Raw genomic sequence first — 6,928 nt, 5'->3', positions numbered from 1 at the left:
CAACTGGCAAAGCTCTAATCCATCTCCTAGAGACTACCAGCTCCCCAGTCGACAACAAAGTCTGAAAACCCCTAGCATACAAACCACTAGGTCTACAAAGCTGATCTATCACTCTAGCAGATACAAACGAATGAGTAGCTCCCGAATCAATCAATGTAGTATAAGAAACACTAGGTCTACACAACTGGTCTATCACTCTAGCTGTCTATGGTCTAGCCAATCATGGCCTTGGCAATTGTGGCCTCGCCAATCATGTCCTCACCATTCGTGGCCTCGCTAATCGTGGCCTCACCAATCGTGGCCTCGCCATTCGTGACCTCGCCATTCATGGCCTTGCAAATCGTGGCCTCGCCATTCGTGGCCTCGCCATTTGTGGCCTCGCCAATCATGGCCTCTCCAATCATGGCCTCGCCATTCGTGGGCTCACCAATTGTGGCCTCCTCATTCTTTTGTCTGTGGCCTCGCCGTCTGTGGCCTTGGCAATTGTGGCCTAGCCATTCTTTGGTCTGTGGCCTCGCCGTCCGTGGCCTTGCCATTTTTGTCGGCCTTTGTTTCGAGAAATCAAGATTGACAGAAGATGTCTATTTTTATTTCCATAAATTGTGGTCAATGGGCCATTACATGGAGTTCACCTAAGGATGATGCCAAAAACTCAAAATAATAATATAAAGAGAGACCGCTTGGAAACTGTTCTTTGATTACAAAAGTGGGGCATCGGCCCTGTCACTTGTAGTAATTCCTCAAGCGATCCTCATTCCAATGCCTCATGACCTCATTGCCATTAAGCCTCGCTAGCATGTATGTTTTAGGTTGCATGACCCATACTACCAAGTAGGGCCCCTCCCAGTTCGAACTTAGGACCCCGGCAGTTGGGTCTTGCATGTTGAGGAGAACACGGCATAGGACAAGGTCTCCAATGGAGAACTTTATGTCCTTGACCCAAGCATTGAATTAGCGACCTTTTGTAGGTAGGTTGCCACCCGCATGTTAGCTTGCTCCTGCCTTTCTTCAATGGGATCTAGGGACTTGGCGAGTAGTGCTTCATTTTTCCTTTGATCATAGTTCATTCTTCTATGCTACGGGATGTCTACATCGACAGGTAGCATGGCCTCGCACCTATAGGCAAGCACAAAGGGTGTGTGGCCAGTAAAAGTTTAGGCGGTGATCTTCTAGAACCATAGCACCTCCAAAAATTCATCGGGCCAAGCTCCTTTTGCTTTTTCTAGGTGCTTCTTAGAGGGTCTTGTTGTCGAACTCTACTTGTCCATTTTCTTAAGGGTGTGCCACTGCTGAAAAGCTCTTCACAATTCCATGTAGAATACAAATACTTGTAAATTGTTCGTTGTCGAATTGAGTTCTATTGTCAGACACGATCTTGCATGGAAACTCGTAATGGACAATGATATTCTTTACGACAAATTCCAATACTTTCTTGGAAGTGATGGTCGCCAATGGTTCAACCTCACACCACTTAGTGAAATAGTCAACGGCGACGACTGCATACTTGACCCCACCCTAACCTGTAGGAAGTTCGCCTATAAATTCAATCTCCCATACTGCGAAAGGCTCTGGGCTTTACCTCTGCTTTAATTCATTTGTAAGAGCCTTCAGGATTTCGTTGAACCTTTGGCACTTGTCGCATTTTCTCATGTACTCCATGGAGTCCTAGTTCATGGTTGGCCAAAAGTATCCTCGTCGTAGTATCTTTTGGGAGAGGCTCTGCCCACTAGAATGGTTGCCACAAAATCCTTCATGAACATCTTACAACCAAGTTTGGGCCTCCTCCTTGGTAGCACATCATAGTAGAGACATTGAATGTCCCTTTCAGTATAGGCGACCTTCTTACATGACATAGCGAGGTGCTTGGTAAAGCATCTTCCTTGCCAAGTTTTGATCTAATGGGAGGACACCTTCACTTAGATATTTGATGATGGGAGTCATCCATGTCTCTTGCTCATCAATTACCATCGAGGATTTTTGGTCGCTGGTGACGGGGTCACCAATGGTGTAGTCAACAGTGGCGTGCTTGCCAACAGCACTGTCCACGATGGGGCTAATGCATGGCGCCACTAGGAACTCAATTGGAACAACATTGATGGACTTTGCATATGTTGAGCTTGCTAACTTTGCTAATTCATCGATGATGGAATTTTGTTCTCTAGGGACACATTCAATTATGTAGCAATCGAACTGGGCAAGCATGTCTTTGGCTATGTTAAGGTAGGCAGTCATGCGAAGTTCGTAGGCCTGGTACTCGTGAAGGATTTTTTCGACCACCAGTTGTGAGTCGCTTCAGATTGTTAAGCATTTAGCTTTCAATTCCTTCATCATGCGCAATCCTGCTAGTAATGCTTCATACTCGGATTCATTGTTTGTTGCCGTGAAATTGAACCATAAAGAGCAATGGTTATGGTGGCCTTCTGGGGTCATTAAGATCAGGCCTGACCCAGCATTGTTTTCATTGGAGGCGCCATCCACGTAGGCTTGCAAAAGATCTTCCCATTGTCACTAGTCCCCATCCATAGTCTCCAGTCGCCGATTGCACTTGATCATGAAATTGAGGTGGGCATATCCCTTTATCACCATCCATGGCTGATAGACGATCTTGAACTGTCCTAGCTCAATGGCCCATTTCAATAGGTGATCTGAGACTTGACGCCTCTGCAATACTTCTTGGACGGGTTGGTCCGTCAATACCTTGATCAGATAAGCTTGGAAGTATGGGTGCAACTTTTAGGATGCCAACACCATATAGTAGGCAAGCTTTTCCATCTACGGGTATCGATTCTTAGCGTCTATCAGTCGCTTACTAACATAATAGATAGGATGTTTTACGTTGCTCTCTTCTTGAACTAGTGCATGGTCAGAAACGACTAGGTATAGGTACAAGTCCTCACCATTAACAGGCTTTGATAGTACAAGAGGTTGTGCCAAATGTTGTTTTATCGTCTGAAAGGCCTGCTCACATTCTTCTGTCCATTCAAATTTCTTGCTTCCTCTGAGAAGGTTGAAGAACGGAAAGAACTCATCGAATGACTTTGAAATGATGCGGCTAAAGCACCGACTCTCTTGGTCAGGCTTTGTACGTCCTTCATTCGCTTAGGAGACTCCATTTCAATGACGGTCTGGTTTTTGTCAAGGTTGGCTTTGATTCCTCTTGATTTATGATATACCCCAAGAACTTTCTAGAAGCAGCCCTAAATGAGCACTTCTGCGGTTTCAGCTTCATGTTGTACTAGTGCAGAATGGTGAAAGCCTCCTCCAAGTCAACTACGTACCCCTAGCCTTTGTAACGACCCAAATTTTCTAATAAGGGGTAGTGCCTTGATTAGTGTGCTGGGAGGGCAATAAATGATTTACTTGCATTATTGTATGATTTAATTATGATATATGTGTATCATTATTTGATTGTTTGAGTTATATTATAATATGACTAGACATGCATGTTTAGGTGTATTAAATATGCATGTGGACCCATTCTTGTTAATAAGGGCATATTTGTAATTTTGGCCTGTTAAGGGCATAAATGTAATTATGTGTGTTATGACTGAGACCACATTATTATGAGGGTATATTTGCAATATTGGGCTCGAGGCGGTCCTAGTGAGCGGATTAGGAGAATAGTCACAACGAGGAAAAATACACGGCTCGGGGTGAGCTTAGGGGTATTTCGGGACGTAGTGTGTATTCGAGGTTGATCGGGTAACGGGTAGTTATTTAGAGGTTATTTGGGTATGCCGGGATTAATTGGGAATTTATAGGACTACCCAAGGTTTTAGCAGGAAACATGGCTAATGACCATTTTGCCCTTGGGGGCGTTAAAGAGCAAGAGTTGACCTAGGGGCACTTGGGTCATTTTGGTGCCAAGGGATAACTTAGGAACCCACCAAAAACACTAAGGGTACACTTAGTCAAAAAACTCAGCTCAACACTCTCTCTCTCTCTTGTTGGTCTCTTCTCCTCTTGATACCTTGGTGAGCAATTATTTTTGGAGAGGAAGAAGCATGACAATTGGGGATTGGAGGTAGGATTAAGTGGGACAGCTCAGGGGGATCAATACTCTCAGTTGAGGTAAGGTTTTTACTCTGGTTTTGGTTGATTTTCTACTATAGTTTAAGTGTTTCTTTGAGGTTAAAATTTTAGTCTGATTTTGAGTTTTGGTGAGAGTATGGAATAGCTTCTGAGGTAATTAAGAGGCCCGTGTTGTGTTAATGTGAGTTTTAGACTTAATTCTGGGTTTAGCTACTATTTAGGATGAATTTTAGTGAATTTGGCTCGTGAAAACGTAGGGGAAAATGTAGGGAAATTCTGAGTTTCGAGCTTAAGCTGTGGTGCTGTTCTTCAAGCACCGCAGCCCATGTGTGTGAAAGGGCCTTGGCGATTCTCTGAAATCGTCTAAGTGTCGCGGCGCAGGTTGGGGCGCGTCGTGACCCGTGTCTCCTAGGAGAGAGCCTTGATCTCTCTGACTTGTAGCGCATCGCGGCCCTATGGGCTGAGCTGATGTTCAAATTAAGGAAAATAGCCTAAATGGGTTTTTAAGCTCGAGAAATCAAACTTAAAGGATCGGGAGGGGTTTCACTACCCAATTTAATAGAATTTGAGGTCCCGAAGGCCAATATATTACTTCAAAGATTTTAATCAGTTTAGGTTGTGATTGTTATTTATTATTACATTGTGACTAGGTTTTACTGCTAAGGTTCGGGATTAGGGATCGCCTTATACTGTCAGCTTGAGACTCAAGGTAAGAAAATTATCTGTGCATGTAGAGCAGGGCATGGCCCAATTATTTGTGCTTAGTGTTATAGGTAAATGTCTGTAATTGTTATGTCATATATGTGTTTGTGACTAAGCATCAAGGGACGGGATTGACAAAGGCAAAAATTGGCAATAAGCATGTTAAATGTAGGCCGCCATGTGTTGTACTCACCCGCTCGGTTAGGACCGTGAACCTGGTGCCTTGTAACGCACCTTGATCGACTTAGGCCATTTTTGTGAATTCTAATGAATGCTTATGAAATATCTGTTGTTTTTGCATAGTTATGTACTTATTGAAATGAATTGTTGTATACCATGCTGCTGATGTTTTCTTGTTGGGCCTTGTCTCACGGGTGCTCCATTGTGTAGGTAAGGGCAATGGTAAGGCCGACCCAGCACGAGTTTGAGGGCATGGAGCGATGCGTACATGTTTGGCCTACCTAGCCGCCACGGCTAAGGTAGTTTTGAGGACCGCTATGTAAATGTCTATGTTTGTCACCTAATTCGACTGTATAATGACTTTTGAGATGTAAATATGTTTTAAACAATATTTTGGGATCCCAATGTAACTCTTTTATGATCTTAATGAATGTTGAAACCTTTTATATTGAATTTTTATTAAGTGAGTCCTTAGTTTAATTTAATCACATTTTTGGGTCTAACACCTCGATTAGCTAGTCTAATGCACATTTTAAACCACATGGTAACAGTTCTATGATAGTAAGGCGTTACAACTTGGTATCAAAGTGTACCAAGGTTTATGTTTCCTAGAGATTGAATGAACATGTACGCTAGTTTCCAAAGACAAGCTCAACTCAAGGTTGTCAGTATTAAGTGAAATACTTTTCTAATTGCTCATCTGAATTGCCTATCTTCTGGTTGATATGTATAGAGCAGGATGTGTATGTAATGCTAGCGCATGACCCCATTGATTGTTATATGATTATGCTATGTGTGTATTGTGTTGGTTTATCATTTGTGTATGATTGGTTGAATTGGTGGGTGATTTCTTTGGATGTTGTTATCATGCCTGATGTGTGGCGTCATTGATTGGTTGCATATTTAAGTTATACCTCGACGATCAAACTGATTCCACGAACATATGGCCGAAGATAATAACCAGGGTCAATACCCTCCTAACAGATGTTTACAAAAATGCAAGCTAGACTTCAGAGAACTGAAGATGAACTTCGACAGCTACGATAGTAGACTCCTCCTTGGGATGTTGGATTACAAGCTCCATAGGCTGTGGCATCGGTGCTAGCCCAGCCTATGATGGAGAATAGATGGGTTCTACATGGGAGGTTCAGAAAGCAACACCCTCCCACCATTGAGGGCAGTCCGGACCCACTGCGGGGAAAGCAGTGGATGAACATGATCACTTCTATATATGGATTTTATGAGGGTGGAAGAAAACGAGAGGGTGTCTTGTGTTGGTTATATGTTAAGGGATGATGCCCGCATCTAGTTGGAAGTTTTATCTCAGAGGAGAGATGTGGCCACCATGACTTGGGATGAGTTCAGAGACATTTTTAATCAGAAGTACTACAGTGTTGCAGATCGAGCTACAAAGGTGGATGAATTCACTAATTTAACTCAGAACAAAATGCATGTAACTTTGTATGCTTTGAAGTTCGACCAGTTGGATAAGTTCGCACCAGATTTTGTGCCTACTGATATGGTAAGGAGAGATCGCTTGGTACGGGGGTTGAATGTAATGATAGCCCTAGATGTCAAGAAAACATTGGATCCAAGGACTACCACTTATGCTCAGGTTGTGGAAAAATCCCTTACTGTTGAGGGTACTAAAGATCAGATATGGAAGGAAGGCACCACAAGGCATGATGCTTGAAGGATGGTTCCTTCCTTCACTGGTTCTGGTCGAGGGAGTGGGCCCAATGAGCAGAAGAGAAGGGCCCCAGATTCTTTTGGTCCTCGTGGCCTAGATAGGAGGGCACAGGGTTCCTTTGGTGGCCATCATGGCAGGGGAGAGAACTAGAGAAGCTTCCCACAGTGTGCATGGTGCAGGTGACGTGATCTAGTGTCAACCATTTCAGGAAAGATTGTCCACAAGTCAAGAAAGAGGAACCAAAGAGGAGCGACATCCTCACTCCAGCCAGAGTGTATACTTTGACCCAGACCGAAGCTAAGGCTTGTCCCTTGGTTATGACAA

The sequence above is a fragment of the Humulus lupulus genome, chromosome X (genome assembly GCF_963169125.1).
Source record: "Humulus lupulus chromosome X, drHumLupu1.1, whole genome shotgun sequence".
Classification (NCBI taxonomy): domain Eukaryota; kingdom Viridiplantae; phylum Streptophyta; class Magnoliopsida; order Rosales; family Cannabaceae; genus Humulus; species Humulus lupulus.
The sequence above is the reverse complement of the archived record's forward strand: the minus strand, read 5'-3'. Positions refer to the sequence as shown.